This window comes from Anoplolepis gracilipes, chromosome 3, assembly GCF_047496725.1.
Source record: "Anoplolepis gracilipes chromosome 3, ASM4749672v1, whole genome shotgun sequence".
Classification (NCBI taxonomy): domain Eukaryota; kingdom Metazoa; phylum Arthropoda; class Insecta; order Hymenoptera; family Formicidae; genus Anoplolepis; species Anoplolepis gracilipes.
This window is the reverse complement of record NC_132972.1, coordinates 15,768,899-15,786,025: the sequence shown is the minus strand read 5'-3', so window position 1 is coordinate 15,786,025 and position 17,127 is coordinate 15,768,899. Positions and strand designations below refer to the sequence as shown.

Genomic DNA, 17,127 nt, shown 5'->3' with positions numbered 1-17,127 from the left:
AATAAGCTAATTCCTTTATCCATTCAATGATATTGTTGACGAAAACGGCTCTCTATTACGAATGAACATTGGATGCGGATTTAAAAAGAAATTTCTTATCGATCTTCTGCAATCCAATATCTTCGACTCGGTGCATTCCCGAAATCGGTGATTCAATTTCGCGTATTCCCCGTACGCGGGCGGGTATGCCTCAGTCGTATCGAGCGTACCCTCAAATTGGAAGTATCGATTCGATCGATAGCGCACAAGCCGCAACGGAATGGCAGTTGGACTTTTCGCTCGTGCAAGATCCGAAGAGCAGAGCATTTTCGAAAAAGAACGGAATCGGAAAGGAACGAGAGAGAGAGAGAGAGAGAGAGAAAGAGCGCCAAGGGAATCACGAAAGTGAATTGTTTTCCGCGCGGTGATAAATTTATCGTTTGACGTGCGGCAGAAGTTTATCGGCTGAACCGAGGTGGAGAACGATTTCCGCGAGCGTTTTGTACGCCGGTTGAAGGGAAGAATAAGGCGGCGTCATGGACTTCGCACCGAGTGTAGTGTGCGTGTTCACATCGTTACTGTAAGCCGGTCGCGCGAGATCGATAACGGTGAGAACCCGAAGCGCGTGCACGCCTCTCTTAAACTGCTCGCTAACGCCTATGAATTATTTACCGCCGTCGTTATCGGTCTCTTCGTCGTCGTCGTCGTCGTCGTCGTCGTCGTCGTCGTCGTCGTCGTCATCGTCGTCGCGGTAGCTGTTCGCTCTACTCGATTCGATTCGATTTGATTCGACCCGCGATCGCGGATTCGACACGCGGACGATTCTTCTCCTCGTTGAAATCGATTCCGGCGCTACGTGCTTTGCGGCTAATTCGCTCGCAAACGTATCCGTCGCATTGGTCAGAGGGCAATAAAGAGAAGAGAAATAAGAGTGAAAGAGAGAGAGAGAGAGAGAGAGAAAGAGAGAACGATGAAAGACTAGCCAAGGCCATCTCGCGCGGATAAAAGCCGAGCGTGTTTATTTATAGCTATCCTCGTGATAGGAATAACTGCATGGCATTTGCAGTTCACAATTTACAATACGCGAAGTTTACTTTCCCGTATACGTAATTAATAATAAGTTGATTCTTTTACCTTCTTCTTTTACCTGTACAATGTTAGATGCGACACATCATCGTGATCGATGTGAAACAGCTGTCAATCTTCCCTCGCGACTGAAACTATTGTTACAAATATATTGTTCTCTTAAGAATTTTGTAACCGTAAATTAGAGACCGCGGGTACAATTAACACAGCTGCACCGACAATGTCGTCGAGAAACGTGATAAATTGTTAGACTTCCGACTTGACATGGTCGAACGATAGTATCTTACGGAGGAGGATGAGCAAGAAGGGAGGCAATCGAGACCGCTAATGGAAAGATTAATTCGATCTTCTTCTTCTAGTTCGCGTACTTTTCATCTTTTTTTTCCCCGCTCATTCTCTTTCGCCATTCTCCTTTGCTTCCTCTCGATTTTTATTGCCCCTTTTATGAAGAAATTGTTGGAAGGGAGTATCATAAAAATTTCAGGCTGGTCGATTTAACGGTCGAGAAGTTACGTTAGTTCAGAAAATAGCATTTTTTTTGCTCACTCAACATTCGGCACTGGACTTTCGAAATGTTTCGGGAAAGTAGAAATTGAGTTTGTCAAAAATTTTCAACCCACATTAGCTAGTTATTATGCGCGACAAACTCTCGCGATATTTAATTATCATTATTTTCGTCTTATTAGTATTAAATTGGATCCATAATGCTCCTCCGCTCGGGTTGCTTCCGCTTATAACGTACATGAAGTTAACGCAATAATTAATAATATGTTACACCGCATGCGCACGTAAAGCAACAATTAATTATATCATGTTACCGCTCGTGCGCATAATGGTGCCGATATATTACAAACAATCGTTAATTGCCAATAAAAACAAGTAACCCTTCTCATTTTTTTCATTATCACAGGCATTGTTTATATTGTTTATATTGTTTTGCAATTTTTATTTTATGGATACATGCGTTAAGAAAAGTATCGTGCTTCTGTTAAAATGCCAACCACACAATCGTTGACTGAAAAGTAGCACACAGAATAATATACAACGCTTTACGCAGAAAGCGAAACAATCTGTTAGATAAGTTGTATATAAAGAACGGGTATAAATCGGATTCTGAACAAAAAACTAGCTCACAAACTTACATACATACATACTTGAGTCAATTTTAGTCCACTAATCTTCTGATTCTCTAGAAAACAGCTTTGTTCTTTGCCGTCGTTATACTTTTTCTGAGAGCCACTTTTCTATTTTTTCTCGATTAATAAACTTTTGCGAAGCATGATTTTTCAGTGCACATCAGAATTTTCGTGAATTATTAATGTTAGAGAAAAGTGGAAAGAATTTTCGTTTACTAACTTATAAGTAGTTACAAAGTTAACATCATCTTTCGAATTTTTTTTGTACTTATCGTTGGTATAATTTTATAGTCTTGAAGATCCCTAGATACACGAATCCATCAATTCCAATTTGTCCCGTTGGCGAAGAATACTCACCATGCTGTCTCTTTTATTGACCGCCCTGAGTTCGATCGTCCCTCTTTTATTAGTTCGACGTAAAGTACGTCGTTACGTCGTTGATCTTGACGACTTTTCATCGTAGTGATTGTCGGAATCGGGATGAAATCTGTGCTCTTATCAACAAGCATAAATGAACCGTATAATAATGATGCTCGATTTCATAGACATCCATGAATGGTTGAACGGATCGCGAAAGGGCGCGCTGATTTTAGGGATTTGAAGGGGACGTTGTTGTTCGATCTTCACGGACGATTCTGACGACCTTTGGCGAAATCTTTTCATCTAAATTCTATACTTTTAAATGTTTTAATTTTAATACTCGATTATGAGAGTTCGAGATATTTGAATCGGGAAATAAAAAAGTCACTTGTAAAACTCTAGTACGATAGAGAAATTTTTTTTTTGTTGATCGACTTTCAGGAAATATCATTAGACTGCATTTAATTTTTTTGCTGATTAAAAATAATTTTTATCACTTATCTCTTAAACATGAAAAAAAAAAAATCTTAATAATAAAAAAGGAAAATTGTCGACAAATCATCGTTATTGAATTAAATTACATAGTTTTAATTTATGCGATTATAATAATTAAAAAATAATGATTTTATTTCTTGAGAGATAAATTTATTACAAAATGGAGACTCCTATTTCGTCATATATCGAATTATCGATGCTTGTTTCCGGCCAAAGTTCATTCTCGATCGTTTTATCGACAGAAGAACGTCACCAAGCAAATACAACTCGCTTGAAGCGATTATCGACGAAACAAACAAATTTTTGTCGACTACATGATATTCTCGTAATCTCGACTTGGAGCTATAATGAATCCGACAGCACACAACGCGCGCGTTATAAACACTACGATGTAACTTCATTTTCTAGTCTTTGTTTTCTAATAACATTGCTTTTAGAACTATGGTAATTTTAGGCTCGCCTATGACTTTATTATTATGAGTTTGTATATTATTAAGAATTACAAAGTGAAGACGTAGGACATTAATACTTTTTAATGATCAAAATTTTATTTTATAGTATAACATATATGAATTTTATTATCAAGCATAATAGAAATTCGACTGTCGTAAATAAATATACGAATATCACTCATATTTCTCGTATTAAAATAAATTACAGTTAAATAGAATAATGGAATTATTAACAACGCGCGATATTTCATTTGTTTTAAATTTCTTACATAGGAAACAAAGTGAAATACAATTTAATATTTTTTTAATCATATAATAAAAATTTGTATAAATTCTTCGGAAATCTGTGAAAACGTTTCAAGATAACATTAAAAGGAAAGAAGAACTAAAAACTCTTATCTCGATGATCGTTTATTTTTACGCATTTTAAAACGTTTTTTTCACGGATTTTCGAAATTTATTCAGCAGAACGACTCTATCGATCAGAGAGTCGCGGCAAAAAGATAAGAATTTCTCATCGGAAGGGAAAGCAGTTCTGCGATCATTCGTGGAGAATCATCGACACGTATAGCGGGAACGGATGCTTTACAGTAACAAGTGGCTCGTGTACGAAAGTCCTAATTAGCGTTCCCGACAGGCAGGTATCTAACTGTAGATTTAAAGGCGTATACCCACGTTGATCCCGCCTGTGGGTAATGAACTCCGTCGGCGGCAGCAGGAATGAGTGGCAGAAATGGGGGGAAAAAGGAGATGGGGAAGGTGAAGAGAAGGCGAAGAGGAGGAGGCGAGACGGGCCGGAGAAAGCCGCGGTGAAGGCGGAACGGTGTTGGAAGGATACGCCGCCGGAAGCGGATCTTGCGATAGGGTTAACGGTATTAAGAAGACGTTGCCAACTGTCGTCGCGTGACCGGTTTAATTGGCAAACGGCTCTTTCTACCTCCCCGTTGATGGCCCGTCGCGGTTTTCTTCCAGACCGTCCGCGAGATACTCGGATGCTCGCAAATATCTTCATCCACTTTGCAATAACTTAGACGAGGTCTAATTAACGCCGTGTAAGACGAACATTATTTTGGATCAATGTTCAAAACACTCTCTTCGCAAGTTACTCGCTTGAATGCGTAATTGCCACGTAAGGAGGATCATAGAGAGGGTGTCTGCATCTTTGATTTCGGCGAATTACCCGGCAGCTATTCTCCAACTTTGGAAATTTCCCGGCAAAGTTTCGCCCGCGTCAACTTTCCGACGAAACGGATCGTAAGAGATACATATACACACATCTATATATACACTAAAAGTACAAGAAGAGGTATATAATTTGATGCAAAGGCAAACACTTGCTTTTTTTAACCAACCGACTCGATTTCTGCTGTCGCCGCAAAATTCTCACTATTAGCGCAGTTTTCGTCACGAGAATTCGTTTCGTTTTTATCTCCACGTGTATAATAATCGCTTCTGAATTAGGATGACATTTCTCGTATGAATAACAATGAGTTGTTTTTTTCTAAGATTGTTCTTCTAGATAACCGCATAATCTTGGTGCTGAATGAATCGCTATCTAAACGAATCAATATTTTAACATTGTTAAATAAATGGATATTTCATGTACATAAGGAATAAATGTATAGAAAATGTAGAAAATTCTTAAGATAAGCAAATCGTTTTGTCAGATATCATATTATATGTGATGCCATTCACGCGCGCGTGCGACATCATTCTTGTGACATTATTATTAACATCATGATAATATTTAATACGATAAAAAAACATAATTAATTATTAATTTGTAAGTAGCTTTTCGAACTTTGCCGCGCTGTCAAATTTTAATGTTTGAAGGATCTTTAAGAGGCTGTTGCTCGAACAAACAGTTCAGATTTGTCTCGCGTGCCACTTGTATATATCATTCGCACATTCGACCGCAATGAATTCTTACGAAGCGATCATCGATTCGTGCGTGCGCGCGCGCGCGCTCACCGGAAGAAATTCATGTCAGGTTTGAATAAAGAAGACAGAGTGTCTCGATCGTGCGGGAAACCTGTCACACCTGCCGCCGAGGTCAGGGACGATCCTTAATCGAGATAAACTCGAGAAGGCAGGCAGGCAGGCAGGCAGGCAGGCAAGCAAGCAAGCAAGCAAACTGGTTGGTTCGCTACTGTAATTTCCAGCACGATCGACGAGAAGGTCGGCGTACTTGCGAAAGTCCGCGATTTCTTGCAGTGTAGATATTAATTCTTTAATTCCGTAATTCTATAACAGTGTCAGTCACGCACAGATAATCCTACTTAATTATTAATTTAATGATCTACGATAATCTGTCATAATATTTCAATCTCCATCATATAATTTCAGTTTAAAGTCTATTAAAAATACGTTCCGCTTAAATAAACGGATATATACTTTACAGATGTATATTTAAAATATTTAAATACTCTGATACTTAAGAAGAACTCGAATAACGTGATTACGTGACTGTTTATTCTTAATCAAGTAGCAAATAGCTATCGTGAATGCGAATGTCGTCATCACGAAGAACTCGGTGCCTCGTTAGAAATTCTTACCGGCACCGGTGAACAGATATTCATGGATCGCGCATGTAGATCGCCCGGGAGGGGGAACTTTAATAAATTCTCGGCCAAGTTTGGCGTAAATTTGCTTGGCTGAATTTACGCGGTGCAGCAGCAGAGTCGGGGATGTCGCCGTTCGCGAACAAAGCGCGATTATTAATCGATAGCGACGGCAAATTTGCGCGCGCGGCGGCGGCTCTACCTAGATTCGGCGCGAGAGCGAGAGCGAGATGCGCGGACGTGCCTTTGACGGGGGCACGCGAAAGAGGGAAGGAGAGGGGAGGGGAGGGGGGGAGAGGAAAGGGAGGGGAGTTTACATTCTCCTTTGACCCATATAACCCCTCGTTCGATTAATGCCACGGCTCTTAATTACGCCGTTTAATCGGCGTAATTAATCGCACGGCGCGTTTACGCAGTGGCGGTGGCCCCTTTGCTTCGCTCGTTTGTTCGCGCGCGATGTTAACATACCGTTTCCTCTTGTATGAATGATAGGTATTGCAAATGCTGTAAAGTATCGATGCGAGTACCAATTTACGCGGGCTTGCACTGTGTTATCGGCGATTTCGCGATAGTGCGATAGATTGCGTCGCTGCAACTGACGCGTAAACACCTACTAAATCTGGGCAAAATAATGTTCTGAATTTTGAGTAACATTTTGAGTTTGTTTTTATCTTGTTACCCATTTTATATCTTATATTAGTCTTGATTTCTTATGACTAATATAAATGTTATTTAGCCGATGTTTGATTTTCACTTTTCGGTAAACGACTACATATTTTTACAGTTTTCCATACTATAGAGATGCAAATTTTAACATTTATACATTACTTTATATTTTGTTTATATAATGTTTAAATGTAAAATTTTACGTAATCTTTTGCTGAAAACGTAGCGTAAATATATCGTACGTGATATTTGTTATCTTTGATACCACAAGACATTGAACTGTTATCAATATAGATTATCGATTATGATTATATTTTTATATAGTTGTATAGTTGTAAGTATACAGAAAACAAACTCGGAAATTTATGAATAGACGAAACAAGTTTGTTACATATTCTTATGGACAGATAAAGAGAGAGAAAATCAAGTTATTCTTATAGATAATACGTAATTATTATACGCTGTCGGTGATGCCTATCGAGAATCGGAAAATGAGTCGACTCCAAGTTAGCAACTTGCTTGTTGCAGAGAAAGTAATCAGATATATTATTCGATTAAGAGTAATTGCTTCCTGGCGATCAGTAGAAAGTCAAAAGTGCAAATGAGTCAGCGAACGCATTTTTAATATAATTTACTCTTCAGTTCTGATAATACGTTTTGTTACAGGATGATAGATTTTTCAGGAAATGATTCTAAACATATCTCGTCATAACTTTTTAAAGTTTATCTTTACTATTCTTTAATAAATAATTATAAGGCTTTTTTTTTGTAATTAAATGATACGCGCGATTCTGGAGTGATCTTGGCAGTAAACTCACGACATGAAACATGAAAATTGAAAAGCTTGTAAATCTTGCATCTTGATTTTATTCAGTCGATGTAATAGATATGTAACAGATATTTTTATGTCCATACTATATATTATACATTCATATGATATCTATAAAATATTACATCTATTTTTATGTAATTAAATACACGAATACATTATTAAAAGAGATAACACTATCTATCATCCCTTTTTGTATGTTTTCTTTCAGTTACGTATATTAAACATATTTCTCTCTTTCTTCAAATCTCACAAATATTACATTTACTTCATTACATTTATTGTATGGGAATTTGATAAATTTGATGACGCGTATTGATCGAATATTATTCATAAATCGATGAATATATGATTTCTAAATAGATTCCGTGTTATATTGTGTACTTAAAAGATGAAACTGGATCTTTTAACGCTCAGTGACGTTGTTTTGCACGCGTGCACGTGGTTCGATCGACGAACGTCTCGCGAGGTGAATGCCAATCCGTTGCTGCCGCGACGCTTTCGCTTTCGCTTTCTCCTTCGCGTGCCATCTCGCGGTAACATCTCAGGGGCTGATTCTCCTGCATGGGAGAGAGAATTGGCTACGATTTATAGCAAAGTAATGCCATACGCTTTGCGCGTATCGGTAATTTAATAATAAATAGAAGTCTATTGCACTGTATAACATTACAGTTGGATTCGCGAGCGATTGATTGGATCGATCCGAGAATTGCACAACTATAAACACAGTACGAATACTGCATGTTGAAATGTTCTGCGATACGTCGTTATACATTGGCGGTTTTATATATTTTTTTCTTCTCTAAAAAACGCAGTTTATGATTTACGTAATGAGTATCCGCAACTATTATTCACATACGTGTAAATTTTATTAAATTTAAAATAAGAATTTTGTTGTATCTTTTAATCTTTATTCTTGGATTAAAAGTCGTAAAACGTATAAAAAGTTACCAAAGTTTCTTCAACTTGTTAAACATCAATTCTCGTTACGTATTAACAACTTGCGACGATACGAGGAGAACATGGATCATCCGGCGACCCGGAAACAATCTCCAAGTTTAGTTCCGTCGCGACTTCTAATCAGTCAGGAGATTAAAATCAGCGACATCGTCAGGTAGCAACGATTCGATCGTTCGGACGTTCGTCGGATGACTTAGCCACGAAGATCGCCCGAGGACGTCGCTGCCGCTTCTCCCTTCTCTCTCCTTTCTCTTTCTCTCTCTTCTTCTGTATTCGAATAAAAGTCGACGAGACAGAAACAGAGAGAGAGAGAGAGAGAAGGAGAGGGACCAGAGCTCGTAACGAAATTACTTGTTCTGAAACCCGGAGAAACCGGTTCTCAGAGTCGAGACTCTCGCTCGTTTACCTCGCGTGGTCTGTGTGCGGTTTCCATTCTCGGACATGAATACACACACACACACACATATATGTATAAACTACTGAAACATACCGAGGTATATCAGAATGCCTGGTGCGAGGGATTAGAAGCTGGTACACCACGCCGCGCGCAATTTTCCGACTCTCATCGAAGGCAGCGACCTTGCCTCGCGTGCGCTGCGAAAGAAGGCTGCCGCAACGTTTCTCTTTTTTTCGGATGTCGTCGCGAATTGGAAAGCATATTAAAAAAAAAAAACTGTCCAGTACTAGAAAAATATAATATATATCGTATAATGACACCAAACTTTTTTTTTAATTTGCAATTATTTTTTTATATAATTTTCTAAAATTTGTATAGAAGAGATCACTTTTTATTAAATTTTCTGCACCTTGTTTTTCGAATCACTTAAATAGATTTTTTAAAATTTCTAACAAAGATGTAGAGATAATTATACTTGCCAACATTCGGATGCTAAGAAATCATTCCGATTAATTAAATATCTCATCAATTATCCGAAACACTTATATCTATCTATTTTTAGCTTTGTAATGATATTACAATTATTCGTGCAACTAATTGATTAAATTACGCCATACGCAATTGCGTGCTACGTCGCGAGTACAAAACAGCTATTATTTACTTTTCGAAAGCACGTTGCCTCCTACTTCGCAGACGCAACAAACATCTATCGCGACAGCAAGAAGCATCTCAGACTGCGACTGGTCCTTTGTTCAGGCTGCGAGATACGCATTACGATTCATTATAATGAAGATAGTCTGCGAGGTAGACTACCTTGAGGATAATGAGCCGATTATATACGGACCGTACGCGCAGCGAGACTGTCTTGATTATAATGAATTCGTCGGGAACGGACGAGCGAACGAATGAAGGAACGAACGATTCGCTCCTTTCCGGATGCTGTTAAATGTTGCTAGTTTGTATAACGGCCGATGCATATAAGTGGAATCACATTGTCAGAATAAGAAGCCGAAGGGGGAAATGCCTGTGACGTACAATTACATGACTTATATCCTGTTACACATTTCTACAAAACAGCAATACTGTGAAAATTACCACCGTTTAACTTTTCAAATTTTCCGCTCGTGGAGAAAAAAAAAAAAAAAAAAAGATGGCGATAATTCTCTGCTTTTATTTCGTTGAAAGTAGAAACTTGAAAATTACATTATTTTAATATGAATTGATATACGAATACTTTTTATGCAACTACTTTTTAAACTTTTTCTTTTTCTTTGATATCGTTGTAATTGGCTAGGAAATTAATTTGAGAAAATGTTTCAAATTGCAACGGCGGAAAATATCTTCTTTTTCTGAAATGTGTGAAAGCTCTCTTCCCTTTTTTTAAACCGTTTTAATTGGATATATGTATCGTTAACACGTTAAAAAACTCGTTTATTCCGTCATATTCGCTGACGTAACAAACTGCTCAAGATCGGACGAGGAAGTATGAAAATGAAATGCATTCGCGAATTGTTGCCGGTAAATGGATTCGGTGCACGTTTTCGCGAAATGCAGTCTTTGCGTTGAATTTTTTTTTCGCCACGCTTGCAACCGCATCCTCCCTTTATGAATATTCCAGTGTTGATTACGACGATGCCGTGCCATTGTTGTTTACCGGAACAGCCGCTGCTGGTTCTCTCTCATTCTCGATTCAAGAAACGAGGTTTTCGATACATATTGCAATGATTTATATTGAAGAAAAGATTGATTTGTTCTCATCTATTGAAAATTATAACAATTAATATAATTGCTCATTAATAAAAATAGAATCATCTTTAATGAAATTTGGCAATAAGGCGCGTATCGCATGATATGACGTAATAATGACGAAATACATTAACTGCATTTCAGTATTAAAGTAAAAAGTATAACAAACCTAATATGTAATTATTGACGTAAACGATTATTGTTATTCGGGTACGACCCATGTGAGAACGCGATCGTTCGCGTGTCTTTAAACCAGGATTAACCTTTCGCGAAGTTTTGATGGATCACCTGGCATTACAAATTGCCGCTTAATCCATCAACCAAGTTTAGCAGTTGCGGCAATTATTTTAATGTTCGCATGTGCCTCGACGCTCGCGTTCGCCCATGCGCTTGAACCACGTTCGAAATTGCACGTGCGTGTACGCGCGTAAACATACAACACATGTGTAGTGCTACAACATCTGATTTACCGAGAAGTAAAACGATGGATTTTAAATTTCACAGAATTACAGCGTTGCGGAAGCCTCGATTTCAATTAAAACTTTTTGACGGAAGTGTTTCTGAAAAAAAAAAAAAAACGGGTTGTTGAGGAGACATGTTTCTAAAAAGTTTTTTTTTTTTATTTTCAGATTTTAAATTCATCTCTGTGGGCCTCACATGTATGGTACAGCCTGCATAACGATCCTTCTACATATGGCATTGCGATGAACAAGTAAGTACGCTCAAGTTATTTATTCACTGCAGATTTTTGTAAATTTTTATTTCTGTTGTTGGAGAATCTACTCGTACAATGTCCGCGAAATTCTACAGCGTTTTATTTCGCATTCGTGTCGGCGATTAATCTCGTTCGCCGAGACTTTGCGCTCGCAATCGATCGCCTCGTGAATTCCGATCGCCGAAGCGTCGGACGACGATTAATAAGTCTCCAATCAGGCCTCTGCTACGAACGGAGCGTATTCCTCTTTTTTTTTTTTTTTTTTTTTTTTTTTTTTACAACGACAGCCGTTTCTACAGTTACAATTATGATCGCGCGATCGTATAAATCACGCTTCGGAGAAGCCTTCGTGGAGCGTCTGCGCCATTCTTGTCTGCCTTAGGGCGCGCTCTCTTTCTCTCTCTCCTCCTCTCGATCGTCGTAGTATGACATATAAACATTATATGAGCGAGTACTCTATTGCCGGCGTATATATATGTACAATCACGCGACATAGTTACCCGCATGGTTATAACCGGGCATTATCATTGTCGGTGCGCGTAATTGCCTCTCTACGGTTGTACGCACGATCTACTACGAGGCCGCGACGAGTCTTATCTGTGCCTACGCAGGCCATCTAAAACACAATCTTACAAAAAAAAAAAAAAAAAAAAAAAAAAATGATACAATTACGCGTAAAACGCTAGAAGCAGTATGTTAATTGCATCGAACGATCGTTAGATACGCAATTGCAATTAAATACAGTTTGAGAAATCGTGGGATATCGTTCGTTGAAGACCTTGTATATACCTTATACCCGGACGGCATCATAAACAAGGAGAAGTAAAACATGGTGATGGCAAAAGAGGGAAAGAGAGGCCTTTGTTAAGTCGAGCGTCACGTTATCACCGTCGCGCGATCATCGTCGTTGCGACGACGAGTTACGATGTAACGGCGCTTTAAAGCTCATCTTTCCTCTCCCTTCCCTCTTCTTCCCTTTCTTCCACTGTGTCCTTTTTCTCTCATTTTGTCGCAGCGAGTCGTGCGTGCAACCACGCCGTGTCTGATGCGTATGCGTGTGTCTGTGCGATGTATCCTCCTCCGGTCGTTAGAAATAATACCGGAAACCGCGACTCTCACACGCGGTTTTGCTTCTATCTCGGCGATTCTCACTGCGTGTCAAGCATGTGTAAAGATGATCGCGCAGTCGAAAAGAAAAGTTTTAATTATTATATTATTAAATTGCGCTATTTACTGGAAAAAAAAAAAAAAAAAAAAAAAAATATCGAAGAGATTAATTTTTATAAATACCTATAGCATGAGTGCATATATATCGTGCGTTGCAATTTTGTGAGTTATCTTTATCGCGAAGCATCCTGTCGAGTTCACTTCGCTTCTCTCTATAGACTCTCTGGAAATCCGGTGTTCCCTCAGGAACTCCAGTATCTCAAAAGGAGAAACGCTTATGTAAAGCCCATTTACATAAACGTTTCTCCAATGAAGGAGAGAAAGAGACAGAGAGAGAAAGAGAGAGAGAGAGAGAGAGAGAGAGAGAGAGAGAGAGAGAGAGAGAGAAAGAGAGAGAGAGAGAGAGATATGGTTTCGCTGCAAATCATTTCTCTCCATCGCTACCGGAAGTCTAAGCTCCGACAGGAACATATATAGCAATCGTAGACAGCACGATAGTTTTGGAATAGGAAGAGTTAATCCATCACCGGATCGAAAATAGTGGAATCTGGCATCGGCGATATGTATCACAGAGATGAAGGGCTAGGGAGGGGAGTGTGAGGAGGGGGAGGGGGAAGGGGCGCGGAATTGAATACAGCGAAAGGGCGCGCGTCGGCCGACAGAAATTGAAACGTCGCGCGGAAATTGAACGGCAGCTCGAGAGGCAAACGAAACCTTTCCACGGCCGTGCACTCCGCGATTCGGTCGGCCGATGCCGATGCGGAAATGGAAGCGTCGCTTGTAAACTGGAAATCTTATAAATCAGTCCGGCATTTTTCGCGGTAAAACGACGCGGAGTCGTCCCCGAAAAGATAAGATTGTATGGAATTTTAGTCGATTGTCCGTCCCGCACGAGGCTTTCACAACGTTTTCCTTCTACGTCTATTGATTATATTTGTTGTCACGAAAAGATTTGTTCTTCTTATATAATGTACATAGAGTGTCTATAAAAGAGCACTTGACGCTCTTCTCCCTAGAGATTCTTCTTGAACGAAGATGCGGCAGCATCTGAATTGTGATTAAAATTAAGAGCTTTTAGTAAAATAGAGAAGCTTCTATAGTAAACTACAGTTTCACGGATGATGATAAGATTATATTTTTCATTTTATTTCATGTAGACTTTATTTTAATGGAATTGTAATTTTTAATGTTTAATATTAATAATTAGTTTATAATTTATAATTAATATAATGCTAATATTGCTAATAATAAATCGTATCCTAATTGGCCAAATATGATAGAAATAGGGTAAGAATTGAGATTAAATATACTATATATTTTTATATATTTCAATTTGTTGATAAAAATATTAAAGTTATCAATTGTATAAATATTAGAGGATATATACATACACAGCTTTGTTTTTAAAAGTGACGTAGTTGCAATGTTAAATTTATTCGTATTTATGTTCCCATTAAAAACAAAATTAATTTCTTTTGGCAAAATCTTCTTTTGCAAAAATTAATTTATCATAAAATAAACAGGATGAATACTTTTCAAATGAATACTATATATGCGTATATATTTTTTTTATTGAAATTTTTTTCTACTTTGTCCTATAACGATAACAGCGCGAAGTAATAAAATCAACGAGCCATAAAATCGTTCGAAAATATTCTCTATCAATGTCAGCGATGTCGTAAAAATTATTGAACGAAAAATGAAAGCCATCAATTGTGTACAATTTGAAAAATATTGCGTTTTACTATTACCGTCTACTATTACCGTCTAAAAGTAAAAGTTACAAGTTTATTAAAAATTTTTTTATTTGTATCTTTAGCTCTCTTTTGTATTTTCTAAACATAAAATTCTAGAAATATGATATCGCGATATCGTGGTTTTCTCTACAATTTTCTAAAGTGCAATTTTGAGAAATAATATTTTATATAAATATTTTAAACAATGGGTTAATTAAAACGACCTGACTAAGCCAAAATCATTCGATTTATTCACACGACGTTTCGACCATATGGTTGTGGTCGAAACGTCGCCTTTTCAAGTGTAACTATAAAGAAAATATATAACGGATCAAAAATTATATGGATACAATTTATACCGAATTAAACGCAAACAATACAATATAATGTCGTTAAAAAACTAGTCTACTCACACGTCAATTAAGAAAGAGAAGAAAGAATCCAATGGGACATGTTTAAAAGTAGTACTTAATTATGGAACAATTAAATATGTCACTTAGTTAAAATCAACGGTTATTAAATTTGAGATAAACACAAACAACGAGACACGTCATGTCAACATGAGTTTTTAAACGAAACTGTCAATGTTTAGAAAAAAAAAACATTTCAAACGACCTGTATAATTTTGTCATAAATATTATTTAAATTTTCGGTATCTCTTTGTAGGTTAATCGTGGAGTTAAATTTCTTGATGAAAAACATTTTAGCTATTTCTCTTTTCTTAATAAATTTTTCATCATGTAAAATAACCGGCTTGTCCCACTCAAAATCATGCCCAAATTCAACTCTGTGCTTGCTAACGACTGATTGATTGGTAGGATGTAATTTTATATTGTTAAGATGTTCTTTAATACGTGTGCGTACATGTCGTTTTGTTTGGCCTATGTATAGCGCATCGCAATCCTTACACGGTTGCCCAAGATCCATAAACCTGGCTTTCCATTAAGAATCATTGTTTCGACTGTTGGCAGTCCTTTGTATAATTTATCTACTTACATACAGGATATACTGCAAAGGTCAATTATAAAGCCAGCTTCACATATAAACGACGGATGGTCTTTTGCCAAAAAGATCAAGGACGGTATTATTGAGAGTGGTCAAATAATGATATCATTGGATGTTAGCTCGTTATTTACTAATGTCCTCAAAGAATTAGTTCTGAGTGCCATTAAAAAACGCTGGAATAACATCAGTTCTGCTACTAGCTTTAGCCTTTCTCAATTTATACATGTGGTTGAACTGATTTTAGATTCGACAAGTTTTAGTTTTAATGGACAGTTTTACGAGCAAATTTTCGGAAGCCCTATGGGCTCTCCTTTATCTCCGATACTAGCGGACATTGTCATGGATGATTTAGAGTCTCATTGTTTAAATTTGTTAAGTTTATAAGTCCCAATTTACTATAGATATGTGGACGACATATTTGCAATAATCCCACGCACACGCATTGATGAGATGTTAGATACTTTTAATAATTTCCACCCTCGTTTAAAATTTACGTTTGAGATTGAACAAAATAAGTCCATTAGCTTTTTAATTGGTACAGAAAACCCACTTGGTCGGGAAGATATAACAACTTTTACTCGAATCACTCCATGAAATATAAAATTAATACGATTTATAGTCTTGTTGATCATGCTTTACTGCTCTCTGATACTAGATTCCACAATGAGAATTTAAGTACCGTTTATGAAACGCTGCGTAATAATTGTTTCCCTGACAAACTTATTGGCCGACATATTAAAAAGAGGATTAAGTTAGCAAGCACAGAGTTGAATTTGGGCATGATTTTGAGTGGGACAAGCCGGTTATTTTACATGATAAAAAATTTATTAAGAAAAGAGAAATAGCTGAAATGTTTTTCATCAAGAAATTTAACTCCACGATTAACCTACAAAGAGATACCGAAAATTTAAATAATATTTATGACAAAATTATAAAGGTCGTTTGAACTGTTTTTCTTTCTAAACATTGACAGTTTCGTTTAAAAACTCATGTTGACATGACGTGTCTCGTTGTTTGTGTTTATCTCAAATTTAATAACCGTTGATTTTAACTAAGTGACATATTTAATTGTTCCATAATTAAGTTCTACTTTTAAACATGTCCCATTGGATTCTTTCTTCTCTTTCTTAATTTACGTGTGAGTAGACTAGTTTTTTAACGACATTATATTGTATTATTTGCGTTTAATTCGGTATAAATTGTATCCATATAATTTTTGATCCGTTATATATTTTCTTTATAGTTACACTTGAAAAGGCGACGTTTCGACCACAACCATATGGTCGAAACGTCGTGTGAATAAATCGAATGATTTTGGCTAGTCAGGTTGTTTTAATTAACCCATTGTTTACAATTAAATACTAGCGACTTTAATCTTTAACTTATAATATAAATATTTTATATAAAACTAAAAAAGTAACAGTAATTTAGACACAAGGGGAAAAAAAAGGAAAAATTTTATTCATACTAGTTAAAAAGTTAAATTTTCTTTCAGAAAACTTAGATTATTTTTATCAATATCTATTGGATCGATAAAAGTCGTGATTTGCGTGAAATCTATTTTTATATTATCACTTTTACGTGTATTGAATTCGATCAGAAGACCATATATTCCATTTTGTCTACAGTATGTTAATATTATATATAACCTAGTTATATATATAACCAGAATATATCTGTTTGTCCTCTTGTATTGGAATATTTTGCACCGTCGCGTCGTGCAATTGGAGTGCATTTGGAAATCAAAGATCCGATTACATGACGAAGCGATTTGCCAATAGCAAATCCGGTCGTATATCGGGTAAATTCACGCAAACGAATCTCGTGTCGCTTCTTG

The 17,127-nt window shown here is 37.1% G+C and overlaps 1 protein-coding gene across 4 annotated transcripts in view; it reads left to right on the top strand.

Annotated features, from left to right (window-relative positions):
* LOC140663662 (uncharacterized) overlaps window positions 1-17,127 on the top strand; it is a 176,104-nt gene that overhangs the window by 73,560 nt on the left and 85,417 nt on the right. For 3 of the 4 annotated variants that reach the window (XM_072887972.1, XM_072887976.1, XM_072887975.1), the window contains one exon: window positions 11,297-11,379. The gene's annotated coding sequence lies outside the window, so the exon portion shown is untranslated. Of the gene's footprint in view, window positions 1-11,296; window positions 11,380-15,860; window positions 16,429-17,127 lie in introns of those variants that run through there. The other variant, XM_072887974.1, reaches the window with a different exon arrangement.